Genomic DNA, 18013 nt, shown 5'->3' with positions numbered 1-18013 from the left:
CTGGGACTGCTGATTGCATCGTCCTCCAGGTGTTTGACAGTATCTCCCAGAATAATCTTTTCCATGATTTTACCAGGCACTGAAGTGAACCTGACAGGCGTGTAGCTCCTGTGGTTCCCTTACTTGCCTTTCTTGAAAATCAGGACAAAATTCTTCCGCTTCCAGTCAGCTGGGATCTCTCTGGATCCTCCAAGACCACTCGGAAATCTTTGAGAGGTTTTGCAATGACGTCAGTCAGCTCCTTGAGGATTCTCAGATGAATCCCATCAGGTCTCATAGAATTATAGGCATGTGGCTAGAGCAGCAGATTCCACACAGTTTCAGGGTCAGCTGGGAGATGAACATTTTCACAGCCCTGGGCCTCCAGCTCAGGGCACTGAAACCCCCTTGGTCTGTCATCCATGTTGTTAAACATCTCTGCCTTGTTCCCTGTCCCTGTTTGTGAGGTGACCATCCTCGATCTTGTAACAGGACAGTGCTATATTAACACTGCCTAATGCCATTAATACATTTGACAAAAACCTTTTATTGTCCCCCACAGTTCTGGCCAACTTCATCTCCAACTGAACTTTGGCCACACAAATTTTCTCCCCAGAGTGGCAAGCAGCATCTCTTATTCTTCCCATGTCACCTGACCCTGGTTCCACTGGGCATAGACCTTCCCTTTGTGCCTTATTTCCCAAATAATATCCCTGTTCAGCCAAACCAGCCTTCTGCCTTGTCTGACTTCGAGCATTTGGGAATTGCTGCTCCTGTGCCCTTAGGAGGTGATGTTTAAAGATTGACCAGCACTGATGAACCCCAGCACCTGCAAAAACATCTTCCCAGGGGACTTCACTTACTAGTTCACTGAGTAACCTTTTCCTCATGTCTCTTTTTTTTCAAGTACTTACAAACTGCAGCCTACCAAGTCAGTGCTCAATTCCTTCTGTTCAGAAATTGTTTGGTAAAGGACTAAACATGCATTTTTTTTCCAATCTGTTAAGGAGATTAATTTATTCTTCATTATCTGAAAGTGGTTTACTTCTTTAAGCAGTGGAAATCTAATTGCTAAGCGCTTGCATGAAATACTAAGTCTGAAGGGTTTCCTTCAACATTATATCATGCAACTGAATTGTATCTTTATTTAAATGAGCAGCAGGACTTTTCTCATTATAGCATGAAGTACAGCATTGGAAGATATTATCTGAAGGAAAATATTCCCTGGGTCTTTATTAATGATGCTGGTAAGACTGTCATCAAATAAGCATATGAGACTTTATCCCCATTTAAGAGATGGTGTCATTGGGGCCCAGTTGAGATATATACTTGTTAAAACAGAGGTAATAAGTCTCAAATCTGTATCTGTCCATCTGCCAAACTGTGCAGCAGTTTGGTAGTCTAGAGCTGCACCTGCCTGAAGTAATAGTGTTCTTTAATCATGTTTTATGATTAGAGCAGCTTCTAATTTTCCAGTATGTTCTCACAGCTTGTCTTTTAGATGTTCGTAACACATTTTTCAGGGATATTTTCAGCAGAGATCTGCACACAGGCAGCAAGCTAAGAGCAAATGGCTGAGCACTTTCCAGAAACTACATAACATATTTCAAGAGGATGCTCCACTTGCTCAAAGAGAGGAAGAATCTGCTGAACTTCTTGAGTCAGGTGAGACTAGAAACCCAAAATTAGAAGGGCATTCAGCCAGAACGATCAGCAATATATTATTTCCTAAAAGAGTGGGACAGATTAGTTTCAGTAATAAAATAACTTAAAAGTCATTGTTTTTGGCACTCCTCAGAATCCTGTAGTAGGACAAGTAGTACTTCAGGGAGTGTGTTACCACTGTAATAAATACGTAAAATAGACATTAGTTCTCAATAACCCTAAATGCTTTTTCCTGTTCAGTGTACTGTTTAATCCACTTAAACATATGTAACTCTTCTTACAGTCTGCAGGCAATTCTTTAGGCTTTACTGGAAGACCAGAAAGCCTGGAGTTTGGCCAAACAAAACACATGCCATGAAATTCTATTTGACTGCAGAGAATAAAATGACTACTGTAGAGCAATCTTAATAACATAATAATAATTTAGCAGTGAAGCCACACATTTCATGAGTTTTTTTACAAATAGATCTTTTCTGGGTTTTTTGTGAAGAACAAAGGAAAACCAGATGTTTTCTCTGAGGTTTGAAGTGGTGCATCAGAGCTGACAAAGTCACTTTGTACTTCTTTCTTAGGACAGAACTTTGAGTGTTGTAAACAGGTTCATACAAATGTGCTCTGTCCCCAGTCCATGATACATGAACAGGAGGATTCAGAAATTTCCAACTTAATTAGGCAGCAGAGACCACATGGAGGATTTGGTCCTACATGTCTATGAACAAGTCAGTCTGTACTATATATGACTTGCATGTAAGCCCCTCACCTCATAAAAACTGTATGTTACTTAATATAAGTGCAAACATATGAAGCAGCATAAGGTGAGAGGAGCTAATTAAAATAATTCTGGGAGAGGTTTCTAGGGTATTTTATCCATTGCCTAGAATTCCAATTAAAATTACATATCTAATGAAGAGCTGCTGATATCAGGTTCTTATTTGTACCTAAAAGTTGGATGGTTTCCTTTTTTAAAAGGAGAAAAATATTAACTAGAGAGAAATGTCTTTTGTAAATTCTACAGTTTCTTTCAGAATGAAAGTTGTGATGTAAAACACATGCCTACAGCTTAGTTATCAAGGAATCATAAAATGGTTGGAAAGGGACCTTTAAAGATAATCTAGTTCAACTCCCCTGCAATGAGCAGGGACATCTTCAACAGAGCCCCATCCAATCTTACCTTGAATGTCTCCAGGAATTGGGCATCTACCACCTCTCTGAGCAATCCATTCTTGTATTTTGCCACCCCCATAATAAAAATCTTCTTTCTCATAATTAGTCTGAATTGATGCTCTTTAAGTTTAAAACCACCACCCCTTGTGCTAGGACAATAGGCCCTGCTAAAAAACGTATCCTCATCTTTATAAGAAGCCCCCTCTGAACAGTGACAGGCCACAATCTGGTCTCCACAGAACTTTCTCTTCTCTAGGCTGAGCAACCCCAACCCTTAGTCTTTCTTCATAGGAGAGATGGTCCAGCCCTCTGAGCATTTTTGTGGCACTCCCCTAGACTCACTCCAACAGGTCCATGTCTTTCTTTTGCTGGGGACTCCACAGCTGATGCAGCACTGCAGGTGGGATCTCACCAGAGCAGAGCAGAGGGGCAGAATCCCCTCCCTGGCCCTGCTACAAAGCAGACTACACTGCTTTGGATGTAGCCCAGGACACATTTGGCTTTCAGGGTTGCAAGTGTACATTACCAGGTCATGTCCAGCCTTTTATCCACTGAGTTGTCTTTAAATTTAATGTAATTCCATAAGCAATTTAATGAAGAGGCTATACAGTTGTTTAAGTTGGTCTTAAGCCTGAACAGTATGGTCGTGATCTACTGAAGAACATGAACTTGCGTGACCATTCTTATCCCAATTATTCTCACACTTGATCACATTTTCCTGAGGGAAACGTTGTTTTTTTTTTTCCAAAGCATCTGTCAGTATGTGATTCAGACCAACAAGTAAGCTTCTGAATAAAAAAACCAAAACAACAACACAAGAATGCAAGAATTAAAGTTTGATTTATTGGTGCCACTTGTGAGAGCAGAAAAGTAGGATTTATTCTAAGCCTCTTCTATCAGATGACTGATGTTTGCAACATTTCCATGCATTTTTATGAGGTAATCAAAATTTAAGTACTGCTTTGTAGAGGCGAGATTGCTGACTTTATTTTAACATAAGAATTATCACAAGTTGCCATTATCGTAACCCATGTATTTGGGATACTGCCATACAGTGTGCACATTGTTCTTGTGGAAGGGCTTAGGTTTGTGCCCAAGAATATAAATTATAAAATATGCTTTAATTTTCAGTTACTTCAACTCATAAATATGTGGGTGTACATATTTTGTAGGTAAGACATCACAGATTTAAAAGCATATTTTTCTTTTTCACTGAAACGAAATTCCTTATAACAAATAAAGAATTTCTGAGGTGTGAGATTTGTGAAATAAAGGATATTTCTAAATCCTGCCAGCAAAATGCTTTTTAGAAACGGTGGCAGACTTTGGGCCTCTGCCTTGGTTTCACCCCAGCCAGCAACTAAGTATCACACTTAGCTGGATCACTCCACCCATTCCCCATGGTGGGGAGGAGAATCACAAAAAAACTCCAAAACTCATGGGTTGAGATAAGAACAGCTGATTAATTGAAAAAGAGTAAAATATATTACTAATAATAGTAGTAATGAAAGTAATTGTAATGAAAAGGAGAGAGAGGAATAAATTCCAAGAAAGACAAGAGGTGCACAGTACAATTGCTCCCCACCCACTGACCAATGCCCAGCCTGTCCCCAGCCAGCCATCAGGAGCTCCCGGCCAACATCCCCCAGTTGCCCTGAGCATGACATTCCATGGTATGGAATATCCCTTTGGCCAGTTCAGGTCAGCTGTCCTGGCCATGGTCCCTCAGAGCTTCTTGTGCACTTCCTGGCTGGCAGAGCCTGGGACACTGAAAAGTCCTTGACTTGGGTAAGTACTGCTTAGCAACAACCAAACATCAGGGTGTTATCAACACCATTCTCATACTGAATCCAAAACACAGCACCAAACCAGCTACTAGGATACAAATCATCATCCCAGCTGAAACCAGGAGAGCCCAAAGAATCAGTGAAGAACAGAAATCCAAGTGAATGTTCTCATAAAAATGAATAGTGTTTAACTAGTTCTTCACTTTATTTTAATCAATGTCAGGTGCTGAAAATCAGTTTCTGCTTGGACTGAAACCCCCATGTCTCTTCTCTGAATTTGAAGTGAGCTCTGTTCTGACAGGAACCTTGCATCTTCCACTTCTCACCACAAATGTGTGAAGTCGCAGCTTTAACTGATCTCAGTTGTAATCATTGCAGGTGTATTTATATATATTTTATTATTTATTTATTATATTTTATAATAATATATAAAATATATATTGGGTCTTGGTACTACTACCTTTAGCAGTAGTTGCTGATCTCTGGAGTGTGCATTACCCACCAGAGGGAGCTGAAGCCAAGAACTGTCTCATTTTCATAGAATCATACAATAATTTAGGTTGGAAAAGACCTGTAAGATCACCGAGTCCAACCATTAACCCAACACTGCCAAGTCCACCACTAAGCCATATCCCTAAGTGCCACAGCTACATGTCTTTTAAATTCCTACAGGGATAGTGACTTGTCCTTTTCCCTGGGCAGCCTGTTCCAACTCTTGCTAACCCTTTTGGTGAAGAAATTTTTCCTAAAATCCAATCTGTCATCTTCTGGAGCAATTTGAGTTGTCCTTTCAATTCCCAGGACGTTGGCAGGTGTAAGTCATCTCTTACGCTTCACAGAGCTTTGGATTTGGACATCTATCTTCAAGTTAGCTTGGGAGCAGATGGTGACCAGGTAGGAAATAGGTTTGCCTACTTATGCTAAGTTATTATCTCTTTTGGGAACCCTCACTTCAGTGTCAAAGGAGGCAAAGCAAAACCTTGTGATTTACATGTCATCATCCTTTGGTTTTTATGTGTGCTGTTCTTTGTAACATGGATAAGGACACTAGAATTGTACAAAATAGGAATAACTTTGAGAGTAAACTAGTCATCCCTATGAAAATTAGGCCAGGTAGAAGCAAGTGAGAGTAGGTTCTCTGAGTCTTTAAAAGAATATGTCTCAAAATTCCTGACTACAAACAGGCTGGAGGATATTGCTGCTATATGTTAAACTAAAATTTTGTTTATAAAGAAATAAATCAGCTGAAATTGTATAGAAGATGAATAAGTAGTTCATGCATATTGTTTTGATTTTGTTCAGCCAGAAATATGTGTCAAATGTCTAAAATATTTATTTAGACTGAGAATTTTGGAACCAAATATGTAAGTGTTTCCAAACATATATTCATTTTCATTCCTTAAAACAAATCACAATATTTTTATATATTCCAATTTATCCCAGTTCATTATGATACACTGACAAATGTTCTGACTTTTTTACTTAGCTAATTTTTATCCAGCTTAACTGCAGTGATTTCTTAATTGCATATTAAGAAAAGCTTGTTAAAATTCAAGCCTTTTTTTAATTATAACAAATTATGTTTTCAGTATTACATATAAAACCCCAGACCTCTAAAATGATTTAAAATTAGGCCTTTGTGCTATGGTGAACAGGTTAGGAACCTGAAAAATTCCATAAGAAACAATTTTTAAAAACCTTGAGATTTTTAGCTAATTTGTATATCAATAAACATGAAGGCTTAACACGTCTCTCCTTGCCTTGGGTATGCAATTACTAACATAGGCAGTGAAGCAGGAAGTCCTTGGGCTTTTTTTATCGTAAACAATTTCAAGGCAAAAGGGGTTTTATTGTTCTTGTTCTAGTTTGTTAAGTCATAAGATCAATTTATATTTCATCAACTTAAAAAAAAAGTCTTCCTTTGACTTAGAGTATGGGAGGAGTGCTGGTCCTTCTGGACAAATGAGTTTATTTGTACACATTTCCTTCTGCACTTGGAATAAGTCATTCACAGAGAAATAATAGATGTTGAGACAGAGATTAACAGCTGAGAGGTTGTCAATGCCATTCCTGAGTTGTAGCTGACCACATTAACAAAACCAGTATTAAGAAATAGGTGGAGTTGACTTCTTTATGCTACGAAAGGCAGGAAAGGCAGGAAAGCTCACACAGCTAATTATAGCTGAGCAATTATATACAAAGCTGGTCCCTACTGCCTCTATGCTATTTGCTCAAGTCGTTTGTAATTTTCAGTGCCATGGCATCCTTTGACTTCTGCAAAATGGTTACTCTACTGGTCATAAAAATTGTGACTGACAGGAGACAGAAACTTCCCTAGGTGGTAGTTAAATTTGCTTTCTACACCACCAATTATTGCTTAACAGCCTATGACTTCCTATGGGCTTTTTTTACTTCAGTTTCAAAATCTTGTCTTGCAAAAATGGTAACAGTCTCATCAAGTAACCTCAGTTTCAGCTCTGGTTTCTGTTCCCTGACAGTATTTTGTCATGTTCTTCAAAGGAAGGTACAAGACAGTTTATATCCAATTGCTGTCTAATGGACTTCACTTTATGGCTTCCTCAGAAGTTGACTTATAAACTGGAGCATGAGGTTTTAATACCTTTTTTTTTTAATGTCTGGATCCTGTCTAACTTATGAAGGGCTCATTATCCATTTTTACAGAGTTTCAGAGAGGAGGAGTTATCGTTGTATTTATTTTCCTTATTAATTAAGTTAATAATAGGATAACTTGTCAGGACTTTTAATAGGCATTTTCCAACATTTCAATGGTAATGAATCTGTCAAAGGTAGAAAATTAAAAGAAAACTGTAAAAATTTCAAAAATATTAGCAAGCGACTCATAAATTTCAAAACCAAAACAAATCTTAAATTATGCAGTTTACAATTGTGTCTCTCAGCAGTGGCTGATGGATAAATTATACACACTTTGAATGTGTGCTTAAGGATTTTCTTAGTTAAAGAAAATAGAACAGGAGAAAATTTTACAACTCTTTTGGAAGAGGAGAAACATCATAATTTCTTTCAGAAGTAAACTAGCTATAAAATGATCCTTCACTTTGCTTTTAAAGGAGTTTTCTTATTACTTTTTATGCTCCTCCTAATTATTTCTGACAGCTTTTTACTTCTCTCTCTGCACTTCATTCCTGCTGTCATTTCAAACTGTTTCAATTCTCTCTCGTTTGGATTTATTTTTCTCTTTTGCTTTTTGTGTGTTATACTTTCACATTCTTTGTTTTCTTATTTGACTTCCCTTCCCTTTAGAATTTTATTGCCTCATACTTCATTCTGAGGTCAAGAAAGGGAAAGGAATACATGCCAGCTGCAGACTCAGAAAATATACTCAGCTCTGTATCATTTTTTTTATTATTATTTCAAGGTTTTGATCTGAGGGACTTGTGCCAATTGCTGCATGAAATACTCATTACTTCAGCAGATAATACTATACATAGGAATTGCTCCGTGCTTATATCAGGAAATTCAGGGAAAGTTTATATTCTATGTGTTTATAGACTGGTAGAAAGTATTTTTCACCATTGAGAATGCAGGATTAAGAAGTTCCTCTTCATAACTCAGCTGAATATCAGCCTTCCATCATTATCTTTTTGCAAAAGTCAGGTCTGTTAATAATTTCTTTATATTTACTCCATTGCTGTATAATTGATGTATTGTCATTGTATGAACCAAATCCAAATGTATAAGGGATTCCAAGGATATATTTTGTAGGTTTGAGTTCTCTCATCTCTTCAGCAGCCTACTATATCTTCTACTAATAAACTGCTAGCCAAGTACTTCTTCCAAACAGAAGTTGAAGGGCATTCTTTCCTGGTTTCATACACCAGTCTGGCATGTAGCTTTATGTTTGTTGAGATTGTCAAAGTGAATTTTCTAAGAACAAGATTTGTGCTAATGCAGTGCAGGAGTTGGTGTCCTATTCCCAGTATCAGCTGGGGGTTCATTATTAGTCTTTGCTGTGTAAATATTGTAGACAAGTAAAAAAAAAATGGGTTTCATAAGAGTGACCACTTCTCTAGCATATAATAGTAGGGAAGGATGGTCATAATTACTTAGGCAGTATGTTTGATAGGACTTGAATGATGAGGTTTAGGACCAGCCTGCCACTCACATTAATTTGATTTTTCAAATGTCACTGGCAATACTCTATGAGAAGAGTATTGCCTTCTCATAAGGCAATATGAGAGAGAAATAATAAGCAAAAAGAGAGAAATAATACGCAAAGGTAAATCCAGTTGCAAGGAGTTAAGACAATGTGATAAAAAGAAAATGGATGAAAAAGGAAGGAAGCAATAGACCATACATAAATGAGATTGTAGAGGGTATCATCCAAAGTGTTTGCTGGTGTCCTTATTCAGTCCTGCTTTTTATCATTGGAACATCTGAAGTATATAAAACTAGATTTGCAGATGATGATGACATTGAGAGGACAGCGAATCATAATGAATGCTGCAACTAGATTCAGTGCAAGCAGAGACAGAAGACGGGGCAAAATATTTTGGAAATAGCAAAATCAAACCACATTAAAAATCCCAGCTACCACACAAGACAATCTTTTATAGCATTAAAATGTGCAATTAACTAGTATATTTAGCAATCTGATAGTTTTTATTCCTAAATGGTCACTGCCAGAGCAATCCTCCCCTTCTCAGTCATGTCATAGTTGGTATAAAATGTCCAAATATGGCTGAGTCAGGGCATCTTGGGTTTATTCGGTACCTTGGTCTAGTTGATTATGACAGTATAGACCTGACATTGTCATATACCTCTTGCACTGGGTTGAGTATACACACCTGGAAACAGTTCAGTCTTCCTTATACATGCACTTAAGTCTTCAGGTTTTATTTAGCAGGGTGGTACATTAAGGCTACAGGTGTGTTTTTTTCTATTTTAGTTGACTCTTCTTTTGTACAGAAATAGAAAAGAAGCCATGGTGTTCAGTGCTAGCAAAGAAGATGTTTTTAAATTAATATGTTGAGATTCTGTAGTCACTGCTCAGGGAGAAGCTGTAAGAAATTACTACTTCTGTGTGATCTTTAGCTAATAAATGTTTAGAAACTTTGTTCTTCCTTTTTCAGAAAAGGAAGTCATGCCCAATTTTTAAAAATATTTTGGTGGTAGCCCATGAGATCTTCAAGGGGATCTTTTCTAAATTGTTCTGGAGTTTTTGAAAATCACACTGGAAGCCTTTCAACAACTTTAGGTGTTTAATTCTTCCTAAAAGTCTGGCCTTTTACCCTCAGTTTTTTCATCCAGCTGTATTTGGTCTGAAGGCAGGAGGTTTCAGCTCTTTTACACCTCCGTTAAACCTTTCACATTCTGGTACCTGTATCCTATCATGCCCAGCAGCTTCTCCAAGAGCAAATCCTGTATTACTCCAGTACTTTCAGAAGGCTGAGGCTGGCTGCCTTCACTTTACCCTGACGTGAGTTTGACCCTAAAATATTCTTGATAGAGCATGTTTTCTTTTCAAATAGTCTTAGAGAGTTTAAAACAATTGTTGTTATAAAGCGCCTCCCTCCTGCTATGAACAGCTCTGCTGTTCCTTACAGGGCAGCAAGTAGAATCTTTGTCTGCTCTCACACTCTTCAGGGTAGCTGCAATGACTTTATTTGCACCTGCTTCATTAATCATCTGGGCTATCATCTCATGGCATTAAACTGCATTGCAGACACTTCTGAGATGATACTCTGGAATGTGAAGACCACAGGCATATGTCCAAGTTACTTTCAGTTCACCTTGGAAGTGAGTGGAATCCTTTCTGTTCCCATTTCTTAATAAAGGAGAATTATTTGTGTGGATTTGATTGATTTCTGAAAGGATCATGTAAATGGAAATTTCAAACTATTGCTATTGTCATTCCATATTCTAACTTCTACTCCATTGTGGTACATTATTTAATTTCCTACCATTTCACATGAGCATCTGTAACAAGGTTGCAATGAAAACTAGCATGCCATTAGGTTGATAAGATTAATATCAAGTGACCTGAATGCTGTGGAATAAATCATGTGACAAAGGAGATGGGTTTAAGTTATGAATAAGTGCATTCATGTTTGTGAGAATACAAGAGAGCTGAACCAAATTTAATGCGGATTTTGGGTGGAATTTTAAGATAATTTAAATTAAGTTCCAAATGTTATGATTTCTCCTTATCACTGAAATGTATTATAATCCTAAAAATCTCCACATTCTGGAAACCAAGGTATGACTTGAATTCAGTGCTGAATTCAAGATTCTGTTTCTAGCTCAATAGTTTACCAGTAAACTGAATGCTGATATCAAAGATCTATAATTGAATATACATTTTAGACCTTCTTATAAATAATAAGAAAATAACACATCTATTTGATGACATTAAAGTAAAACCATGGCATATTTTAAAAATTGTCCTGTGCAGCTTGGCTCAGGAAAAGATACCTGGAAACTTTCCTTCTGAACACAGATGTTGTGGTAAGACAGTTGAAAAGGGAAAGTTTTGCTAATTTCTACTCTTTCTGTAAGCCCAATCACAAGTGATCAGCATCCTATGTTTCACCTCGAAACTGAAATGTTCACCAGTGCAAACACTGGTGTTCCTGGCCTTTGTGTACTTACCAAAAAGGTGGACAGCAAAGTTCAGGTAGCCTGTTAAATGAAGAATATGTTATTCCTGTGGTACAAATGCTTTTTTTTTTTTTAGTTTAACCTCAAATATGTAGGTGTTTCTCCTGAACTTCTTTGTTTAGCTTTTTGTGCAGGGGAGACTACGTTCAAATTGAACTTGGCTGCAAAGATCAATAACCTGTTATTGACTGTTACATAAAACAAGGCAAAAAACAAAAATGGAATTTGAGAAATTCTGACTATACAAAATTGCTCCAAGTAAGTTCAAAATACACAGGTATTTGAAGTTTAAAAATTGCCTTCCTTTCAGATTAGGGCAAGTGGCTGACAAGACAACATGAAAAGTATAGTGTTGCCTTTGAAAACATGACTGAAACATTTAAAAGGTGGTTTTGCCAAAAAGACAAAACAAAATTTACTACTTTCTGTAATTTGTGCCTGAATTACCTTGCCTGTTTACACATTGCAAAGGGCTGGATTCAGAACTTACATAAATTAACACAATGCTGAGAATTGCTGGAATCATCTCCTTAAAAGCAAGATGGACATAGTTAGCGAAAGGACTCATCCTTGCAACACCTTGATGTGGAGACCTTTTTATGCCATGTCTCGGGAAAGCTCAGAGCTCCAAGAATCAACTCTTGATTCCCACTGGTTGCAGTGAGGCCAGGATTTCAGCCTTGTGTTGCAACTGGATGCATACATATGTGCTGGGGAATTGGAAATCACTGTCATGGAACTGTTCAGAAGATTCATAAACCAAGCCACTTCAAATTTTAAAACACAACAGTAATAGCTCTGTGAGCAGAATAATTACTAGCCATAAATTGTGCATGTTTTGGGGTTTTTTTGTCTTGGAGATGTTGTATGTAGGAATCTCATTGCTGGAGTGGTTACATTGTGAAACATGGGAAAATCAGAATGCCATGCTGTCAGAATGGAAAAGGAAGAAAGCTTTGAAATTATGCTGATGAGGGATACAAAACTCAAAACTTTACAAACAAGGGATAGGCCTCTCTTCCAGATTCTTTAACACTCATTTTTCAGGTACTAAACACAAATTTACTCAGAAAGTAAGTTTGGGGGATGTCCATGCCTATAGGGTTTTTTTCATTTCTGTAAAACCTAACTAAACAGTACATGCACTTAGATAATTAATTGCACAAAGTGGGCAAGGCATTTTTAAAATTTGTTTTTGCCAGACTCTGTTAATTTATGACCTTTTGAAAAAAATATGGGAAGAAACAGTCAAACAGTCAAGTCATTACACTGTTCCTTGCCAAAGTAAATAGTACAGGATTCTTGAGAGAGGGCTACTGCATGGCCTCTCTGAGCATAGGGTAGAGTTTGTCTCTAGCACTGACTGCATCATGCACAGAGTTTTATATAGAGAACAAACCATATTTTCACTCTCCATACAACTAACTGCTAAATACTTCTAATTAGAATGATTGTTCAGTCAACCATCTTAATTTTATTTTCTTGAGTCACTATAGTTGTTAGCATAAAGGTCATTCTCTTAAAACCCATCAGATACTCATGGAAGTCTCTAAACAAAGTTAAAATTTGAAAAGAAGCAATTCCTTGCAGTGTATTGTGTATCTGAGTAGAAATGTTAACTCTTGCTATAGTCAGCTTTACTCTTAAGTTTCAAACCTACTGTGGGACTTGAAATGTGAGCTAAGACCCCCTTTTCCAGAAATGGAGGGAGACAAAAGTTGCTTTTTGGGGATAAAACCCTCTCATGGTTTTAATGATCTCACTGGAGCAGAAAGATGCAACTCTTCTTCCCTGTGCCTGTTGGGCTGAGTTGGTTTTCCCTAGCATTTTTGAGGTCTGTGAGAAACGTTTGGATAAGATCTTTTGGTGCTGTTCCCAGAACATGGTTCATGTGATATCAAAGAATCCTGATGTTTTGCCAGGGACCTTTTTGTCATTGGGAATTTAGAGGCTGGGTTTGCAAAGAGTTGGCTGAGCTGCTATACAAAGAAAACTCCTGAGCAACCTATTCTGGCAGTCCATCTTCTGTCAAAGGCCATCAGGGAGCTGTACTAGCATGCTCTACCCGAAAGGACAATGAGCAAAAGAGAGACAAGTGACAATTTTAACTTCTGTAACACTGCAGAGCTGAAGCTGAAACATCAGTTGTCCAGGCCATGGATTTACCCTGAAATATGAATTACTGGAATAACTAAATGAGGTCATTGTAACCTTTCTTAAAGCCAGATTGTCCTTGTCTTGAAGCAGGGAGATCAAAGGGATGAAGATCAAGAATTAGTGACTTAAGCTGCCAGAGAAGTGGGAAGGGGGGGTTTTGACTGACCTCACTTAAATACTATTTGAGTAGCATTACTATCTCTCTAGACATCAGTCTAAATTGATAGTTTCCAATCATTTTTTCTTCTGTCATGCATAAGTTTTCTGCACTGACAAGGCAGCCCTGGATAAATGGTAGGTAAACATACAGACAACTTTCCTCACTGTTTCCATTCACCTTTTGAAGTCTGGAGGTGCAGACAACATGCTTTGATTTGAATCTCCCATTGCTATGCACATTAGTTTCTTCAGGTGCAATTTGCACCACCTGCTTACAATATACAAAAGATGAGAAGGAACCAGGTTTTCCAGAAGCTTTACATTTGTAGTGATCACCTATTGAGTCAATTGAGTCATCTTCCTGCTTAGTGAAGATAAAAAGGTGTGAAACAATATCCTGATGGATCAAGGTTTTACAGTTTCTCTTAGCTCAGAAAATATCATTCTGCTTACTGGTGGATATGTTAGAAATGGATGGATATGTAACAACTGTTAGAAATCTAAGAAGCTATTTTGTCCAACTTTGTATTCCTTTTTTACTTATTATGCCACTTATTCCTGTATTGGTTTCACTCCATAGTTTCCATTATGATCTGGTATCAGGAAGGTAAAGTGTTCTGGGGTGATAACCATAATTAAAGACTTTTTTGATTGCTTAATTTACACTGATGATTAAATTTCTAATCAGGAAATCTACTGTTTTTCTTCCTAAATATCAATTTTAAATTGTAATAAGAGTCTTACAATTTCATTTTGTTGTAAGCAGAATTTCTTTTTCACACCTTTGCAAAGTTGAATAATAATCTTTATTACTGTCACCTGCATATATCACTGTTATCATATATAACAGGGCTGTGTTTTGCTTTACTGTGAACATTTTATCTGACCTGCTGTAGGTATTCTCAGCCCTGCATTCATTTGACGTGATTTACTTTGATTTTTCTCAGCCATCACTGCATTTGGTCAACAGACAGATCAGTGGGAGAAGTTATTACAAATGCTTATATGTACATATGCAAAAATGTATATGTCCATATGAAAGGACTAATGCCTACAGGTTTATTTGGTTTTAAGGTTTATTAACCAGCACCAATGCCACTTAACAGATTATATAAGTAAATATGCTAAGATTGAGAAAAGGGTACGTGTTTTTAATTAGATATAAATGAGATAAAAAGTGCAGACAAATGTGTAGAAAGATTTTTGAGCTTGTGACTGATCTGGCACATGATCAACCTCTACTTAGGTCACTGTGGTTCATACCATATGCACCATCTCTCTGAATTCAGTGTGCAAGCCTTGTGCCAACTCTGCCTTCTTGAAACTAGCACATCTATCCTCTAACACTAGTCTTGACTTACAATGGCCCCTATCTGGTGATTCCCAGGTACACTGAAGAAAAGATCAATTGTATCATACCATGAAACTTAGAAACTGGAATGCAAAGTATTACTTTTTCTAAGTTTAAATGAACTTTTCATGTCAAAAAGCTACGGCAGTATTTATAAAAAGAGTTTGGATGGTGAATATTTGAATAAAACTATCCAGAAATTATTAGCACAGCAAGGATTACTTACTATGTGCTCTGAATGAATTGCTAAAAATTCATATTCTCATTTTGCCAGTTCCCTCCACCAAAAGTTAATACTTACCAAAGAAAATACTGTAGTGGATCTGCATTTCACTAGAAAGCAAAAGGTCAGCCTTCTCCATGGACTTTCTGCTGCTGGAGTAGCATAACCTTCACCACAGCTCAGGTGACTTTTGCTGGGGGAATGCCATGAACATGAAGCAAGTGTCTGGCCAGCTGGCCACTGGCAATGCTCAAAATGTACCCTAGGTAGGGAGGATCTGATGGCTCTGATCCCTTCCTGTTCTGCTGACTGAGAGTAAATACAACATTCTTCAAATGATTTCCAGAGAGAACTTCTATGGGAAAAGGTAGGAAGAAGGAGAAATACAAGATTAAATTCTCCTTGAGCTTTGCCTGGGCCTCCAAGGGTACATCGCTGTCTTTCCACAGCTCAAGAATTCCTGATCCATTTCCCTTGCCCAAGAGCCGGATCACTTACAATTAAACTGATGTCAACATAACTGTCTAGCCTGCCTTGTAGCATCTTTGTCACCGGAGATCTTTACTTTCCAAAGTAATATATTCCAGTGCTTCATTGTCACTGTGGTTGGACAGCTCATTTTTTTGTTTTCTTTTATCCCTAGTGTCTTATTTAAACTTCCAGTTCTCTATCCAAGGGACATTAATTATTGTCCTTTTCAATTAGACAGATTGTTCCTTTCTTCTTGAAAGCAAACTTTCACATTACTGACCTCAGTCCTCTCATTTCTAGGCTCTGTTCTATCATTAGAAGTTATTGTCTTCTAATTTCTTCTCTATCTTGTTTGTTTGAACTCCCTCCACCTTCAAATGTGGTTTCCAAAACGGAACAGCATGTAATTACTGAACATCTTAAAACAGGATTCCTATTTATTAATCTCACAAGATTTGGTGGGTTTTTGCAGGTTTTTTTTGCTATGGTGCAAAATTATCAACACGATCTTAATCTCTTCATAGCTGAGACATTTTTATCATTGATTATTCTACTATATTAAAAAGTGCTATTTCTTAAGACTAGTGTAAAAATAATATTAGATGTGTTTATCTGACAGACATTTAAAATTAATATTTTTTGTAAATTTTAAGTTTAGAGATTACTGAAAAATGAGCCAGATTTGTACTGCTTGACAATTACATGACACCAGGACAACTGGGTATGTAGTCATGATGGAAAATGGGTAAGCTCCTGAATATGTTCCTCTTTTTTTCTTGTATGAATGGTACACTCCAGAATCATCAAATTCTTCTACCATGTCACTTGGTCAGAAAAGAAAAATGAGGAAGCTGGCTAATGCTGGTAAGGTAACTTCATGAAATACAAAGAATAAATTAATAGATTTTGTGCTTCTGCTGATAAATCAAGGATTTATAATGTTTGTAAAAATTACTTCGAGTTACCTTTTGAAACAAAATGATTCCTATGTAATTTTCTTCCACTCATTTTCATCCTTTCACTGTGATAAAACCATGGTTAGCCACCCAGCCAGGTTTTCGCTCCTTTAAGGAATGACACAAATATATTCATTTCTGCTTATACATTCTGCTCTTCTAAACTGGAAATAAGCAGGAATGTTGGGTTCTCATTATTAAGGAGATGCATGACTTGTTTGAAATTAGGCTTTGTTTTGTCTCATCTTTAAGAAGCAGTGCTCTCTTTACGTGGGACTCTGGTTTTAGGTATGACTACTTGTGAATGACCCCCTCTTTTCCCAGCTGACGTAGATGGTGATCATTCCACTCTGGACGAAAAATCCAGTCACAGTGACAGTGACACAAACAAAACCAAGAGACAGACTCTGGACTGAAGAAGGTACAAGCATTAAACAAAATAAAAGGATCTAGTGAAATTTAGTGATAAAGGCAGCCAGCCATCTCCAGCTACCTAGTGAGATTTCAGTAGAAGGTGACATGATTCCAGTGGCTATATTCAAAATAAGACTTAGGAAAAAATTAGTATCTTTAAGGCATGAACAGTAGTAATGAGAGACAACTGAGAGAAGGAATGCATGCCATTTATTTAGAGCTACTGGAAGTCCAGTCAACTGTCTCATGATCTTACCCAGCCTAACAGCTCACATGGTGATCTCTAATGGGTTTTATATAAGATTTAAACAGAGAACTGCTTGAAATGATGAACTGAAATAAAGCTATGACAAAACAATTACAGAGTCTATTTTTATGGAGTTCTTTATATCAGCACCACCTTCAACTGAAATTCATAACATTCCATTAAATATCTGCCTACATTGTTCACAAGTATGGCAGAAATAGCAATACCACAGTTACTTCTTCAACTACTTCCCAAGGAGTGACCCAGATACCTAATGGAGTCTCTCAGCCATGTTTTAGAGCCTTTAGTGAGATGACTTCAATTAGGATACCTTAGTTTTTTTTGTTGGTGCAACCAAGCCTCCAGTAGAAACTTGGCCATTTTGCTGAAAACACAAGCAGTATCTTACAGGAATGAACTTACTGCCTTCTCATTACTCAGTATTTGCATGCCTGGCTTTAGTTCAGGAGCTTTCAGCCAGCATCTCTCTTCATTTTTACTGTTCAAGTTTTAACATCGTTATGCATTCATAGCTTTTAAAGTTTTTTAAAGAGAGCCAGTCTTTGAACAGAGGCAGAACCTGCTATGTGCAGATTCCATATTTTGCCAAGGCCCCAGTTTAAAATTTCACCTCAATCTTATGAGTTACAGCCTACTGAATAGCAGGTAAAGCACCTGATGAAGAGCATCTCTGCACAACACCTTTGGAGAAATGGGCAGAGTGAAAAGGCACAAGCTCTTAGAAAATAACATCACTTTACTGAAATGGGAAAGTAAAAGGTATTTGAAAGTATAGTCAGC

General features: G+C 37.3%; 1 long non-coding RNA gene across 1 annotated transcript; it reads left to right on the top strand.

The window, feature by feature from the left end:
• Positions 1-511: 511 nt before the first annotated feature.
• On the top strand, positions 512-17408 carry LOC146438284 (uncharacterized). Its single transcript, XR_014851730.1, has 3 exons — positions 512-1644; positions 16394-16464; positions 16876-17408. It is a non-coding gene; the product is annotated as an uncharacterized LOC146438284 (long non-coding RNA).
• Positions 17409-18013: the final 605 nt, after the last annotated feature.

The sequence above is a fragment of the Lichenostomus cassidix genome, chromosome 4, assembly GCF_008360975.1.
Source record: "Lichenostomus cassidix isolate B80296 chromosome 4, HeHo_3.0, whole genome shotgun sequence".
NCBI lineage: Eukaryota > Metazoa > Chordata > Aves > Passeriformes > Meliphagidae > Lichenostomus > Lichenostomus cassidix.
This window is presented reverse-complemented; position numbering and strand designations above follow the sequence as displayed.